This window comes from Penaeus monodon, chromosome 30 (genome assembly GCF_015228065.2).
Source record: "Penaeus monodon isolate SGIC_2016 chromosome 30, NSTDA_Pmon_1, whole genome shotgun sequence".
NCBI classification, from domain to species: Eukaryota; Metazoa; Arthropoda; class Malacostraca; order Decapoda; family Penaeidae; genus Penaeus; species Penaeus monodon.
In genome coordinates this window covers 23410818-23411433 of record NC_051415.1, presented here as the reverse complement: position 1 = coordinate 23411433, position 616 = coordinate 23410818, and positions in this window count along the sequence as shown.

Here is a 616-nt window from a genome sequence, read left to right as displayed (position 1 = left end):
CCCAATCCATTTCCTCTCGTCAGACGCGAAAGTAGTCTGTCATGGAAGCGAATACGAGCGAACAGTCCTTATGTTATGTAGATGTCCGCATTTATCCCATTATGAGGCTTAAAAGGCGGGTCTGCTGCGGGCGGGACACGCGAGAGAAGGAGTTTAAGCTGGACTTGTATCCTGACAAATAGACTTGTTGGTTATGGTCTGACAAGCCTGACGTCATTTTTAAAACATGCTTATCGTTCCCTTCCCCTTTTTAAAACTTTTTTGTTTGGATTTGTGTGCTCGAGGGGCATTTCAGAATGCCATTTACTGGAGTGAATGAGTAGAGACTTTTTGTTTCAACAGGTGATTTCATTTCAAATTACTCGTTATGCATCATGCATATGCATTTCTGCTTTGGGCGAAGCTGATGAGTGTTAGTTTTTTTTAAATATTTTTAGTCTCCGTCGAAGAAAAAGGGGGAAATTGCTTATGCACATCGTTCAGTCGGTGCTCGACCTCGACCGCGGGAGACAATGAACTGATCAACACGATAAATCCAGCCGAATGTGCGATCTGCAGCGACGCCCTTGTTCTTGTAGCCTGGCAGCGCCGGCACTTGCTTCAGAATAACAATTTC